The sequence below is a fragment of the Mustelus asterias genome, chromosome 5, assembly GCF_964213995.1.
Source record: "Mustelus asterias chromosome 5, sMusAst1.hap1.1, whole genome shotgun sequence".
Lineage (NCBI taxonomy): Eukaryota > Metazoa > Chordata > Chondrichthyes > Carcharhiniformes > Triakidae > Mustelus > Mustelus asterias.
Window position 1 is genome coordinate 54,805,960 of NC_135805.1, and position 15,756 is coordinate 54,821,715.

Below are 15,756 nucleotides of genomic sequence, written 5' to 3' on the forward strand. Positions count from 1 at the left end.
TACATGGTTTTCATTAAAATTGAATTACAATTTAACTAACAAACCTCCTAAGTAGGGTGAGGTCAATCCCAAGAGATAAAAACTCCATCACTTTGAATTGGCATGCCAAGTACATAGAATGTTGCCAAGTTATTATTTTTGGTCATTACATGTTGTGTGTAGGTCAAAAACAACATGACTGTAAACCAACATAGTCCTTTACAATGACAATGTATTTGCAGACAGTGTCTATGTAATACCATTAGACAATATTCTATGCTAATTTTGTAAGAAGTGTTAAGATTTCTAGACAAGTCTGAATGAAAATGTAATCCGTGAAAGTAATTTATTTTTCTAATCAACAGGAGGTTCAAATCTGTCAGGAATAATAAAAGGTGAACAGAGATCAAAAAGCAGATAGGGCGCCATGGTCCAAGTTGTCTCCGTATACAACCAGGACAAAGCAGCCTGCTTGACTGGCATTATCTACCACCTTCAACATTCACTTCCTCCACATAGTGGCAGCAGCATGTACTATCTACAAGAAGCATGGCATCAACTCACCAAGGCTCTTTCAACAGAACCTTCCAAACCCCACAACCACTACCATCAAGAGAAACATGGGACCACCACCACCTGCAAGTTCCCCTCCAAGCCACACATCATCCCTCGAAATATATCATTCTTCCTTCACTGGCACAGAGTAAAAAATCCTGAAATTCCCTTTCTAACAGCACTGTGGGTGTTCCTGCAATGCATGGGCTGTAGCAATTCAAGAATGCAGCTCATCACCACTTTCTCAAAATAAATTAGGGATGGGCAGTAAATCCAGGTCTAACCAACAAGGCCTGTATCCCAGGAATGGAAAAAAATGGAAATAAAACACAAAACGACAAGACAAAGGTCACTTCCATTAATCCATTTCTAAACAGCATCTGGTACTTGTTTAAAAGAAACACGAGTGTTGATAAGGGGTGGAATTTTCTAAAAAAGTGATCAAGTGCGGGAAGATCGCAATCCAATTCATACCAGACATGCCAGCGCAAATTGCATGATTTTCTCACCCAAAATGGCACTTAGTCATTTTTTGGGAGGGGGTGAGTTTCACACCAGTTCTAAAAGGGGCAGAGACTAAACACACCAGCAAGCCCAACTTCAGAGATTAGGCGCTGTTTTTAAAGGACACCCCGATCTCAGTGAAATTGAAGACCCCCCAGGTCCCTCACCCTTGGCATTGTCCCCTGGCACCACCAAGCTGCAATATTTAGATATGCTAATCTGGCTCCCATCCTCTTTGGGCAGGAGCCAGATTCTGTTTGGACACAGGGCTGGGAGCATCTCAAATGGATTTCTCACTGACACCAAATGTGTTAGGCCCCTTCCCCATGATTCTCTGGCCCCAGTGCCATCTGCGCAACATAGCCAGAAAACACCCCCTTACACTGACAAATGAAAACATGCAAATACAGTACACAGTACAGTTCGCTCCTTCAGGGCCAATGCAGCATTCATATCCACTGGCACATTCTTTTGTACAGAAAGAGACTAACAATGGCAGCATGAAGTATTTGTTGTTTGTTTTTGAACATCCCAATAGCCATCAAAAACATTCAGCAGTAAATGAAATTATGAAGCATCATAGAAAGTACAAATGAAACAAAGCTGGCTTAAATACAATGACAATAACCCTGATATTTCACAGGATCTCCCAGTCCCCTACTGAATTCCTGCCAAATGTCAGTCAATATCCTGCTTCACTAGATAGAATTACAAGTTCAATGTCAAGTTATCCAAGTTTTCCATGTCTCATTTGGAAAGCTTGGACCACTGAGCTCAATTCGGTTCTATTGTCCCGCGACAAACTACTTCTAATTTCGAAACAGGCATCACAACACCTTTTTCCATTCCAGTGAACTTGCATAATTGTTAGTCATAGTTTTTAAGCATGATATGTGCAGTTCATAGCACCCATGTCAATACCTTCACGACTTAAGAATTTACTCTTTTAACAATTATTCACAAACATAATCACTATCAGATCAAAACAGTGTATTACAGAATGGTAAAACATTGATTCATACTAGCATCCCTTAGAAGGGATTTAGTGTTTATGGATAGTCATGTGTCAGTATTATCATGAATTTGATGAGATATGAGAGGAGGTCTCAGTAGCGCCAGAAGTTTTTTTAGACAAGGAACTTTGAGACAATTTAAAGTTTTCCTGGCAGCTTTCGCTAATTGCCCATTATTGATTGATTGCTTTCGCATATGCATCCTTCCCTCATCCACTTGGGATTAGGAAATTTCCATTCATTCAATCACTATTTAATTTTTAGGAATAGTAAATGTTAGCCAATCATGTGCAAGTGTGGCACATAACTATGTAGGTGTGTCCGAGATTTTTTTTCAATTTCAATCATGGACTGAATTATGTTTCAGTTTGTTTTAAAACAAAGTGAATTGAAACAGGCATTTAAGATAAAACAGTAAAGGCGTTACACATTGAAATGTGTGTTGAAATCAGGCAGACCATTTCAAGAAATATCACAGCTTGCATTAAAAGACATGCTGGTAGGTGCATTGGCCATGCTAAATTCTCCCTCAGTGTACCCGAACTGGCGCCGGAGTGTGAAAACTAGGGGATTTTTACAGTAACTTCATTGCAGTGTTAAGAACATAAGAAATAGGAGCAGGAGTAGGCCATCTCGCCCCTCGAGCCTGCCCCGCCATTCAATAAGATCATGGCTGATCTGAAGTGGATCAGTTCCACTTACCCGCCTGATCCCCATAACCCCTAATTCCCTTACCGATCAGGAATCCATCTATCCGTGATTTAAACATATTCAACGAGGTAACCTCCACCACTTCAGTGGGCAGAGAATTCCAGACATTCACCACCCTCTGAGAGAAGAAGTTCCTCCTCAACTCTGTCCTAAACTGACCCCCCTTTATTTTGAGGCTGTGCCCTCTAGTTCTAGCTTCCTTTCTAAGTGGAAAGAATCTCTCCACCTCCACCCTATCCAGCCCCTTCATTATATTATAGGTCTCTATAAGATCCCCCCACAGCCTTCTAAATTCCAACGAGTACAAACCCAATCTGCACAGTTTCTCCTCATAATCAACACCCCTCATCTCTGGTATCAACCTGGTGAACCTTCTCTGCACTCCCTCCAAGGCCAATATATCCTTCCGCAAATAAGGGGACCAATACTGCACACAGTATTCCAGCTGCGGCCTCACCAATGCCCTGTACAGATGCAGCAAGACATCTCTGCTTTTATATTCTATCCCCCTTGCGATATAGGCCAACATCTCATTTGCCTTCTTGATCACCTGTTGCACCTGCAGACTGGGTTTTTGCATCTCATGCACAAGGACCCCCAGGTCCCTTTGCACAGCAGCATGTTGTAATTTTTTTCAATTTAGATAATAATCCAATTTGCTATTATTTCCTCCAAAGTGAATAACCTCGCATTTGTCAACATTATACTCCATCTGCCAGATCCTCGCCCACTCACTCAGCCTGTCCAAATCTCTCTGCAGACCTTCTATGCCCTCCACACGATTCACTTTTCCACTTATCTTTGTGTCGTCTGCAAACTTTGTTACCCTACACTCAGTCCCCTCCTCCAGATCGTCTATATAAATGGTAAATAGTTGAGGCCCCAGGACCGATCCCTGCGGCACACCGCTAGTTACCATCTGCCAACCAGAAAAGCACCCGTTTATTCCGACTCTCTGCTTCCTGTCGGATAGCCAATCCCCAATCCACGCTAACACCCTACCCCCAACTCCGTGTGACCCAATCTTCTTCAGCAACCTTTTGTGAGGCACCTTATCAAACGCCTTTTGGAAATCCAAAAACACAGCATCCACCGGTTCCCCTCCGATAACCGCACAAGTCACATCTTCATAAAAATCCAACATGTTCGTCAAGCACGACTTTCCCCTCATGAATCCATGCTGCGTCTGCTTAATCGAACCATTCTTATCCAGATGGCCTGCTATTTCTTCTTTAATGATGGATCCCAGCATTTTCCCAACGACAGACGTTAAGCTAACCAGCCTGTAATTACCCGCCTTTTGTCTATTGCCTTTTTTAAACAGCGGCGTAACATTAGCCGTTTTCCAATCCGCCAGCACTAGCCCAGAATCCAACGAATTTTGATAAATAACCACTAACGCATCCGCTATTACCTCTGACATTTCTTTCAGTACCCTGGGATGCATTCCATCCGGGCCCGGGGACTTGTCCACCTTCAGTCCTGTTAGTCTACCAAGCACTGCCTCCCTGGTAACATTAATTGTATTGAGTACCTCTCCTCCTACCAACCCTCTATCGTTAATATTCGGTAAACTATTTGTGTCTTCCACCGTGAAGACCGACACAAAAAAACTTATTTAAAGTTTCAGCCATTTCCTCATTTCCCACTATTAAATCCCCCCTCTCGTCCTCCGAGGGTCCAACATTCTCTTGCCACTCTATTCCTTTTCATATATTTGTAAAAGCTTTTACTATCATTTTTTATATTTAGAGCTAGCCTAGCTTCATAACCTATCTTTCCTTTCTTTATCGCTTTCTCAGTTGTTCTTTGTTGTTTCTTAAAGTTTTCCCAATCTTCCGATTCTCCACTATTTTTGGCCACTCTGTACGCATCGGTCTTTAATTTAATACTCTCCTTAATTTCCTTCGTTATCCACGGCTGGTTATCCCTTTTCTTACAGTCCTTCTTTATCACCGGAATATATTGTTGCTGAGTATTGAAAAGGATCTCCTTAAAAATCCTCCACTGTTCCTCAGATGTCCTACCTACCAGTCTGTTCTCCCAGTCCACCTTAGCCAATTCAGCCCTCATCCTATCGTACTTCCCTCTGTTCAAACAGAGGACACTGGTATGGGACACTACTTTCTCCTCTTCCATTTGTACCAGAAATTTGACCATATTGTGATCACTTGACCCAAGAGGGTCCTTCACAAGAACATCCTTAATTCTACCCACCTCGTTACACATTACCAGATCTAAGATAACTCGTTCCCTCGTCGGTTCTGTAACATACTGTTCAAGGTAACTATCCCGACAGCATTCTAAGAACTCTTCCTCCATCCCACCCCTTCCAACTTGAGTCAGCCAATCAATATGCAGGTTGAAGTCCCCCATGATTATTGCCGTTCCATTTTTGCATGCATCCATTATTTGCTTGTTTATAGCCCTCCCCACCTCAACATTATTATTTGGGGGCCTATAGACCATGCCTACTAGTGTCTTTCTCCCCCTACTATTCCTTATCTCTACCCATAATGATTCCACGTTTTGTTCCTTAGAGCCTATGTCATTCCTCAGTACTACCCTGATATTATCTTTTATTAACAGAGCTACCCCACCACCTTTTCCTTCCTGTCTATTCTTCCTAAATGTCTGATACCCCTGGATATTCATCTCCCAGTCCTGGTCTCCCTGCAGCCACGTTTCTATAATGGCCACTAGATCATACCCATTTGTGCTGATTTGCACCATCAACTCATTAACTTTGTTCCGAATGCTTCATGCATTCAGGCAAAGTGTCTTTATTCCAGCTTTTATCTGGACCCGATTTGATGAAATGCTATCAACCTCTCCCTCACCCTCTACTCCTTTAACTACTTGAATGCCCTCATTCACTTGCACTCGCTCCCTCTCTTCTAATTTGTAATTCCTCTTACCTCTGCACCCTCCCCCGCATATATTAGTTTAAAGCCCTATCTACAGCCCTAGTGATACGATTCGCTAGGACTCTGGTCCCCGCACGGTTCAAACGGAGACCATCCCATCTATACAGGTCCCAATGTAATGTAAAATGTTAATGTAAGCCTACTTGTGACACTAATAAAAAAACTTTATAAACAAAAACTGATCCAATTGGGCAAATCATCTCAGCCTGCATTCACCAGCCAAGAAAAGCACTTGTGTTTTTCACCAACACTTGTGTATGGAGTCAGTAGAGATGGGCGAGGTGATGAATGAATACTTTTCTTCAGTGTTCACCAAGGAGAGGGGCCATGTTTTTGAGGAAGAGAAGGTGTTACAGGCTAATAGGCTGGAGGAAATAGATGTTCTGAGGGAGGATGTCCTGGCAGTTTTGAATAAACTGAAGGTCGATAAGTCCCCTGGGCCTGATGAAATATATCCTAGGATTCTTTGGGAGGCAAGGGATGAGATTGCAGAGCCTTTGGCTTTGATCTTTGGGTCCTCACTGTCCACGGGGATAGTGCCAGAGGACTGGAGAATGGCGAATGTTGTTCCTCTGTTTAAGAAAGGAAATAGAAATGACCCTGGTAATTATAGACCGGTTAGTCTTACTTTGGTGGTTGGTAAATTGATGGAAAAGGTCCTTCGGGATGGGACTTACGACCATTTAGAAAGATGCGGATTAATCCGGGATAGTCAGCACGGATTAGTGAAGGGCAAGTCGTGCCTCACAAATTTGATTGAATTTTTTGAGGAGGTAACTAAGTGTGTTGATGAAGGTAGGGCAGTTGATGTCATATACATGGATTTTAGTAAGGCGTTTGATAAGGTCCCCCATGGTCGGCTTATGATGAAAGTGAGGAGGTGTGGGACAGAGGGAAAGTTGGCCGATTGGATAGGTAACTGGCTGTCTGATTGAAGACAGAGGGTGGTGGTGGATGGAAAATTTTCGGATTGGAGGCAGGTTGCTAGCGGAGTGCCACAGGGATCAGTGCTCGGTCCTCTGCTCTTTGTGATTTTTATGAATGACTTAGGAGGGGGCTGAAGGGTGGATCAGTAAATTTGCTGATGACACCAAGATTGGAGGAGTAGTGGATGAGGTGGAGGGCTGTTGTAGGCTGCAAAGAGACATAGATAGGATGCAAAGCTGGGCTGAAAAATGGCAAATGGAGTTTAACCCTGATAAATGTGAGGTGATTCATTTTGGTAGGACTAATTTAAATGTGGATTACAGGGTCAAAGGTAGGGTTCTGAAGACTGTGGAGGAACAGAGAGATCTTGGGGTCCATATCCACAGATCTCTAAAGGTTGCCACTCAAGTGGATAGAGCTGTGAAGAAGGCCTATAGTGTGTTAGCTTTTATTAACAGGGGGTTGGAGTTTAAGAGCTGTGGGATTATGCTGCAACTGTACAGGACCTTGGTGAGACCGCATTTGGAATAGTGTGCGCAGTTCTGGTCACCTCACTATAAGAAGGATGTGGAAGCGCTGGAAAGAGTGCAGAGGAGATTTCCCAGGATGCTGCCTGATTTGGAGGGTAGGTCTTATGAGGAAAGGTTGAGGGAGCTAGGGCTGTTCTCTCTGGAGCGGAGGAGGCTGAGGGAAGACTTAATAGAGGTTTATAAAATGATGAAGGGGATAGATAGAGTGAACGTTCAAAGACTATTTCCTCGGGTGGATGGAGCTATTACAAGGGGGCATAACTATAGGGTTCGTGGTGGGAGATACAGGACGGATATCAGAGGTAGGTTCTTTACGCAGAGAGTGGTTGGGGTGTGGAATGGACTGCCTGCAGTGATAGTGGAGTCAGACACATTAGGAACATTTAAGCGGTTATTGGATAGGCACATAGAGCACACCAGGATGATAGGGAATGGGATAGCTTGATCTTGGTTTCAGATAAAGCTCGGCACAACATCGTGGGCCGAAGGGCCTGTTCTGTGCTGTACTGTTCTATGTTCTAAAACAGTACACAAAGTTAGTCTATGTTCTAAAACACAGAAACAATGGGAGAGTGTGGGATCTAGGGAGAAGAAGGGGTAGCCCATTTAATTGACACAAGTCTACTGGCAAATCACTAATAGGCTGGTAGTGCAAACTACTATCTGCTCCTGGTTGCATACACAGCAGAAAGAAACACACCAGTCATTTTGAATAGAGGATTGTGAAGCAAAGCTTTTCGCCCATTTAGTAGGCTAAAATTAAAGGCCATTAATTTTTCCTATTTGTACTCTGAAGGAATAAAATTTGCATAAACTAGGTCAGTGATGGTATATTTCAGGCACATAGTATGTTCAATTTTCAATGCGCGAATTAACATTGAACTAATAATGGCATTTCCTATGACTATAGGGGTGATGTTATTTGACTAGTAATCCGGAGTCATGGACTAAAAATCTAGTTAAACCAAATTCAATCCTTAGCATGCCACTATGAAATTGAACTCTGAAGAAAAGGAGGAGTTTAGTTGAGAAATTGCACAGCTTGGGGCCCAAGTGGGACACACAGGAGGGTGAATTTAGAGGAATGCAAAGCGTGGAATTTTCCATTCTGGAGACCAAGTCCAGTGGCAGGCAGGAAGGTTGGCATGACTCCACTGAGAGAGGTGAACACGTGCAATCTTCTGTTTCCCAGCTCATTAATTATGCATCAATGAGGAGCTCGGCGAATCTTGTGTCACCCACAATTTCCTCATTGGATCGAAGGTCCAGGCACCATATCCAAAAGGCACCTGAGCACACATTCATTCATTGCAGGCCAGGAGCTCCACACTACACCTCCAGAGTCTTTGTGGCCAAAGTTCATAGTGGGAAGATCACTGATGTGAACAACTACATTTCAGGACATAAGAGGATACCTCCGGCATTGCCTCTTGCTTATCTATAGATAAGAGCACTGCCAACAATATACCCATGGTCAGGCCAATCCTGTCATTGCAGTGGTCCATGTTCACCAAACTCTTGATCTTATAGACTGCTCTAATTATCCACTGTAAGAAGACTCACAACAGCAGGTTAAAGTCCAACAGGTTTATTTGGTAGCAAATGCCATAAGCTTTCGGAGCGCTGCTCCTTCGTCAGATGGAGTGGAAATGTCATTTCCACTCCATCTGACGAAGGAGCAGCGCTCCGAAAGCTTATGGTATTTGCTACCAAATAAACCTGTTGGACTTTAACCTGCTGTTGAAACTTCTTACTGTGTTCACCCCAGTCCAACGCCAGCATCTCCACATCATGACTAATTATCCACTGGCAGAGCACTTAATTCAGAGTGGGAATGCACCCTCTGGAGTTGGCCTTTTGATGAGCATGCATGAAATACAAATAAATGCAAATGTAGTTTCCGACATAGGCCAGAAGGGCAGAATTCCAAACTAATTTCCTGCCAGCAGGAAACTGACTTTTCCCATTACACCACTGTTCATCTGCCATGATTCTACTGCCAGTGAAAGCAGTAAAGGATTAAGAGAGAAATATGGTTATAGATGTGAAGAGGCAAATGAAGAGTGGGTGCAATGCTGTGAAGGGATTGCAATACAATGATAATAGTTTTAAATTTGAGATGTGAGGGATCTGAAGCTAAATATAGGTCAGCAACCATATAAGTAACAAGTAAATGGGACTTGGTCCAGAATAGGAGGCAGGCAGCAGAGTTTTGAATGATCATGAGGTGATGGAGGATACAGGATAGAAGGCTGGCCAGAAGAGTATTGGAATAGCCAAGTATTCAGATAACAAAGGGATGGTTGAGGAAAGATTAGGTCACATTTTTCTTGAACACATAAGGCTAGGCTGACATTAACTGCAATATTGAACCAATGTCAACTATCAGAGCAACCTTCCTTTAACCAAATTCCTGCTCGCCTATTCCAGTCAACATTATAAATCCTATAGCACTATTCAAAAAAATAACCACAGTTACTACTCCCCTTCTCAGTCCCGCCCTCACCATTAATTTGTAATGAAGTTTGAAAAATAAACAGAATTCAAGATTTACAATTTTGAGTTTCATCTTTCATCTAAATCACATTCTTCCCTCAACCAGGAATATTAAATAATTGAAATATCCCACTACATTTGTGGGATCTTTCAAGTACAGACAGTTGCTTGAGTATCCCTTTCACAGTATACTGACAAATGGGTTACATTTTCAGTCCAGAGAGTTGTACCAGCTTCAGCTATCAAGTTTTCCAGACTGCCAACTCTAGCAAATTGTCAGCTACCGATCACAGCCCTGCTACCCTTGCTGATTGTCCACATAAATGGATATTAGCTTAGGATAGGACTCGCATGTTTGCCCTGGTGCATTGTGGAAGAATGACAGCGAAGGGAACATATACATTAATAATGCTCCACCACTAACTCCAAGGTTCATTCCTGGGTATTCCTAATCTGTACCCATTGAATTAATCATTTAATTATTCAACCAACCCAATGAAATTAAGGTAGAAATCAGAAAGACACAAGAAATACAGGTGATACACTATGTAAGAAGACAAGTGACAGAATGTGAAAGAGAGAGATAATAACACTAAGATTTCCAACAGTACCTGCAGCATGAAAAATGAAACTAATCCAACCCTTTAGAACAGGGCATTATCATCTGGAAAAACACTTTTACCAGTGTGCCAACTTAACTTTTAGCACAAATCTGGTTTATAATTCTGTTTTATGCCCCATTAGATCACCAGGTACTTCATAGCACAAATTAATAAAATGCTGTCCAAAAATGCACAATATTGTACGACACTGCATGCTTCATTTTTCATCAATGTATAGTAGCTTATTCAATATGACTGATAGCAGCATATCATAAAACAAGAACAAAACACAATGGAATTGCACAGGTTCCAAAATCCAACCATTACTATCAAGTTAAATATCCATTTGTTTACTTCTGATGTTTTATGCAAGGACATGCTTGGATGATTATGCAGCTGACAGAAAGAACTCATGATCAAAAATTGTGCACCAAAATGAGATATATAAAAATGTTATGATATTATATAGGAGAGGTCTGGAATCACAGCACAGTTGAATCATAGCAGGTTTATGGAGTCAGATAGTACCAACCAATACCAATCATCATTTTATGACAAAAATAAATATCATCCCTTTGTTACAAGGTAAGGGTGTACTTTATGACATTTATGAATGAATAAAACTATGGAGGGCATACAACATGTATTTCAGGGATCAGAAACTTTTATTAAAATGGAAAATGCCGAAATACTCTCCAGATTTGGCAGAACAAGTGCAAAGGGAAATATGGCAGAAAGAACCAGGTAATGTTTCAGGTCGGTAACCCTTTACCAGAACTAAAGGTTAACTATGGTGGGAGTTCTCTGGCCGTTCACATCCCACCACTGTTGCAAGCGAAGACAGAGTTTGGCGCTCTGCCAAATCTCCATCACTGCAGTGGGACCAGAGAATCGCTCAGGCATGAACAGCCAAAGAATTCCAGCCCATTTTTCTCCATCCATCTAGACCTGCTGTATTTTCAACATTTTCTGCTTTTGTTTCAGATTTCTGGCACGCACAGACCTTCAGTCTGAGAGAAATAAGGTGCTGGAAAAAGAAAGAGCCAAAAGGATAACACTCTGTCTTCCAGTGCACCAGAAGATGGGGGCACCCTGCGCAATGATGCCCAAGCACTCTGAAGCTGGCTCCCCCTGCGTACTAAGGCTCTGCACCCCCCTCTTACTGGCACAAAGCTCCCAGCTGTCAGAAAAACTGACAGTATCGGAAGATTACAGTGCCAAACACGCCCAAAAAACCGGTGTGAAACAGTCTCGCTTTCAGACTTCTATGACACTTAGAATTTTGGGGGGAAAATTCCAACTGAATAGTTTGGACACATTTTTTATGTTTAAAGCTTAACATTTAACAAAAGACAATACCAAAGTTCCCTTTCCCTGCCTTAGTGCAATCCAGAAGGACCATGTCAAAGCTAAAGTTAGTATCTGTGAAGACTAAAATGCAGAGATTGAAAATAGAGTTCCTAAAAGACTAAAAAGGTTAAATCTACAAATGTCTTGAAGGACAAAAGAACATAGTTCTTGAAAGTACTTATCCCTCCTGTAGGTTTATAAAAGGTTTCTTCCTTCATCCAATATCAAGAAACACAAGTCACATTTTTGCACCTTCATAGAATAACTAGGGTAAGTCCACAAATCTACCATAATATTGTTGAGATGCTCTCACTCCTTCTGTTTTGACTGAAAACAAATACATTGAACCAAAATGCAATCCTCTCAGGTTAATAAAAGATGGTGCCATTGAGTAGATAGAATTTAACTATGGAGAAGTCTTAGGCACTGGCAGTGCTGGAGAATTTTTGGTGTATTTGTAGCTGAAGGTTGACAAAGTGCTGGACTGGCCAGACCTAAATTAGTTTTTTTGTATTCTAGTTTATATCGCATATTTTGGCAGCAAGAAAAGCAATTTTGTATGTTCTTTAAAAAGTAATAACTGAAACTTGACCATAAGCACGCACACACACCAGAAGAATTCAAATAAGTCAAAAATGTGCAAGGCAAGGTATCACAAACCACAATAGCGATGTCAGAGAAATATTGGTCAGGACATATGGAAGAGCTCCCAATTTTCTTTGATTGTCATGGAATCTTTTATGTATAGCTGAACAGGAGTACATGGCCTTGGCTTAATATCTCAGTTAAAAAGGCAACAGTACTGAAACAGAATACTGTATACATTTAAGAATATAGGAACATAAGAATTCCGGGCAGGAAGAGGCAATTCAGCTCCATGAGCCTGCTCTGCCATTCAATACAGTCATGATTATCTTGTCTCTGCCTCAATTCCACTTTCCTACCTGTTTTCAATAACCCTTAAAAATCTGTCTATCTCTTCCTTAAATTTACTCAATGTCCTGGCATCCACCGCACTCCGGGGTAGCGAATTCACAGATTCACAAACCTTTAAGAGGAGTAGTTTCTCCTCATCTCTGTTTTAATTCTACTTGCCCCTTATCCTAAAACTATGATCTCTTGTTCTAGATCACCCTACAAGAGGAAATATCTGTTCTACATCTACTTCTCAATGCCTTTTATCATCTTATATACCTCAATTAGATCTTCTCTCATTCTTCTAAACTCTGAGCAGTTTAGGCCTATACTCTCTAATCTCTTTTCTTAAGACAAACCTCTCATCTCTGAAATCAACATGGTGAACCTCCTCTGAACTGTCTCTAATGCCACCACATCCTTCCTCAAATAACGCAGATCAAAACCGTGCACAGTACTCCAGGTGCGGTCTCACCAATGCCTTGTATAGTAGCAGCAACATTTCCTTACTTTTCTACTCTTATATACATTTGTACCAAAGCCCTGAAATGTGACATATCTCCAATTGGATGGTTTCCAATTCACCAAATAAACAACTTATATTTAGAGTGCTACATGTGTGCATTACAAATATTTAAATAAGCAATAAGGGGTGTGATGGACCTCAGGTATGGTGAAAAGAGAAGTCAGAGTGGGAAGATGAACCCATTATTGAAAAAGAGGGTTGTGAGGCAGCTACTTTTCGTAACTATGGATACAAGTGGTAAGGCATAGGAGAAAAATTCAGATGGCAGAAGTGATTTTTTTCACTGGCACATATGTAATTCTCCCAAAGCTCCTTATTTAAAAATTAAATAGTCCCGTAGAGAAAATCCCCAACAGCCCACCGAATAATAGATCAATTTTGCATTGGATTGTTTTTTGTTTTTGTTAAGTTTTCACAGTTGCTTCAGAGTTAAAACCATGTAAAAAGAATTTTAAAACATTATACAATATTTCATTATGCCCATTGTTATGGACAAGGGAGAGGCAAACCTGAACTGCATTTTTTCTGCTGTCTGCCAATAAGTAGAGATGTTCTAATTTTTCAAGGAGGCTGTTTCCCCAAACCCTTTTGTTTGTGAAGTCAACTTTTTCAAGTCAGGCTGTTGAGAGATTTGGAGGGGAACTTCCAGGTGGTGGTCTTCCCATAGGTCTGCTGCACTTGTCTGTCTAGATGGTAGTGGCCATGGGTTTGGAAGGTGCTACCTAATGAGCCTTCCTAAGTTCCTGCAGTGCATCTTGTAATTGGTACACACTGCTACCGCTGTTAGTCAGTGTTGGGGGAGCTGAATATTTGTGGGAGGGCGCCAATCAAGCAGGTTGCTTTGTCTTGGATATTTATAAAGGGTATTTATATGGATAGTCCAATTCAACTGCAGGTCAATGGTAACCCCCAGGACGACGTTTCAAGTCTGGATGACCCTTCAGAGCTGCTGACGAAGGATCATCGAGACTCAAAACTTTGGTCTATTCTCTCTCCACAGATGCTGTCAAATCTGCTGAGTTCTTGCAGCATTTTCTGTTTTTGTTTCAGATTCCAGCATCCGCGGTAATTTGCCTTTATGTTGATAGTATAGAATCCCTACAGTGCAGAAGGAAGCCATTTGGCCTATTGAGTCTGCACTAACTCTCTGACAGAGTATCTTACCCAGACCCTTTAGCCTGCCCTATCCCCACACATTTACCATGGCTAATTCATTAATCGACACATCGTGGGACACCAAGGGACAATTTACCATGGCCAATCCACCTAACCTACACATCTTTGGAGTGTGGGTAGAAACCGGAGCATCCAGAGGAAACCTACACCCACATGGGGAGATTGTGTGGAGTTTGCATAGTCACCCAAGGTTAGAATTGAAATAGGGCGCTAGCCACTGTGCGGCAGCAGTGCGTTAGGGGGTTCAATATTTGTAATGCCACTAAATGTCGAAGAGTGATGGTTAGATCCTCTTTTGTTTGAGGGAGTCATTGTCTGGCACTTGTGTGACGCAAATGTTACTTGCCACTCATCAGCCCAAGCCTAAATACTGATCAGGTTTTGCTGCATTTAGACATGGACTGCTTCCGTATCGGAAGAGTCATGAACGGTGCTGAACATGGAATCATAGAACCCCTACAGTGCAGAAGGAGGCCATTCGGCCCATCGAGCCTGCACCAACGATCCCACCCAGGCCCTATTCCTGAAACCCCATATATTTACCCTGCTAATCCCCCTGACACTAATGGACAATTTATCATGGCCAATCCACCTCACTCGCACATCTTTGGACTGTGGGAGGAAACACACGCAGACATGGGAAGAACGTGCAGACTCCACACAGACAGTGACCCAAGCCGGGAATTGAACCCAACATTGTGGAAATCATCAGCAAATATCCCCATTTCTGACCTTATGATTGAAGGAAGGTCATTGATAAAACAGCTGAAGATGGTTGGGCCGAAGACATGACCCTGAAGAATGCCTGCAGTGATGCCTTGGAACTGAGATGACTGACCTTCAACAATCACAGCCATCTTCCTTTGTGCCAGGTTTGACTCCAAACAGCAGACCATCTCGCCCACACACCCATCCCCCCCCCCCCCCCCCCCCCCCCGATTCCCATGAACTCCAGTTTTGCCAGGGCTCCTTAATGCCATACTCAAGGGAGCAAGAAATATAAGCAGGAGTAGGCCACCAGACCCTTCAAGCTTGCCCTGCCATTCAATACGATCATGGCTGACCTATGTCGCCCTCAATTCCTTTTCTGTGCCATTTCCCCATAGTCCTCTATTCCTCAGTCTATCAAATATTTATCCAACACCACTTTGAAAAGTTCGAATGATCCAGCCTTCACCAGGCTTTGGGACACAGAATTCCAAAGGTTCATTACCTTCTGTAAGATCAAATTTCTATGCACCTCAGTTTTAAAGGACCGGCCCTTTATCTTGTAGCTCTGTCCCATTATTTGAGAATTTCCCAATAGTGAAAACATCTTACCATCTACCCTGTCATGCCCCCTCAGGATCACTGAGGTTACTCATGGAGACCCACCTTCTTAACCTTGCCCCTTGCCAGAGGTGTGGTGATCCTCAGGTTGTTACCACCAGTCAGCTCTCCCCCTCAAAAGGGGAGCGCAGCCGATGGTCATCTGTAACTCTGGTGACTTGACCTTTAGCTGCACTGAAACAGCTTGGCTGGGGCATGGCAAGTTCCGGACTTAAG

At 42.4% G+C, this 15,756-nt stretch overlaps 1 protein-coding gene across 1 annotated transcript in view; it reads right to left on the bottom strand.

Annotated features, from left to right (window-relative positions):
- Nucleotides 1–15,756, bottom strand: part of me1 (malic enzyme 1, NADP(+)-dependent, cytosolic) — a 558,590-nt gene that overhangs the window by 293,584 nt on the left and 249,250 nt on the right. The gene's annotated exons all lie outside the window — the stretch shown is intronic.